Source organism: Petaurus breviceps, unplaced genomic scaffold, assembly GCF_028583685.1.
Source record: "Petaurus breviceps papuanus isolate PSGF00001 unplaced genomic scaffold, PetGlider_PUasm1.0 90701, whole genome shotgun sequence".
NCBI lineage: Eukaryota > Metazoa > Chordata > Mammalia > Diprotodontia > Petauridae > Petaurus > Petaurus breviceps.
The window spans coordinates 334,015-334,566 of record NW_027187316.1 but is presented as its reverse complement, the minus strand read 5'-3'; positions in this window follow the sequence as shown (position 1 = coordinate 334,566).

Sequence of the window (552 nt, the reverse complement as noted above, 5' to 3'; positions counted from 1 at the left end):
TATAATCACATAGCTGTTACCTTAGGACATATTCCTTGCCTGGACTATTGCAATGGCCTCCTAATTGGTCTTCCTGTCTCAAGTCTCCCTTTACCCCAATCTATCATTCATATGACTATCAAAGTTACTTTCCCTAAACAGGTCATTCCCTTATTCAATCAACTTCAGAGGCCTCTCTTTCATTTAGACTCAAATTAAAAACTTCTGTTTAACCTTTAAAACTTTTGACAGTCAGGTCATGTAATTAGTAAGGTGGAGGAGTAGACATTTTCTCTGATAACCACAACTTCTCAGACTTCTCCAAAATAGACATTATGTGCAAAAGATTAAGCAACTTCCATGGCTACCTGGAATCCAAAAGAAAGTAAAAAAATGAACTGATGCCTACCTCAAGTTCACTAAGCTCTCTTACTTCCCAAGGCTATGCTACCTGACCCAAGGACCCAACAAAACCTAAAGACCTAACGCATGAGTTTTCTGCAAAACCCAATCCCACATCCAGGTCCCTTCTCTCTCTCTCTCTCTCTCTCTCTCTCTCTCTCTCTCTCTCTC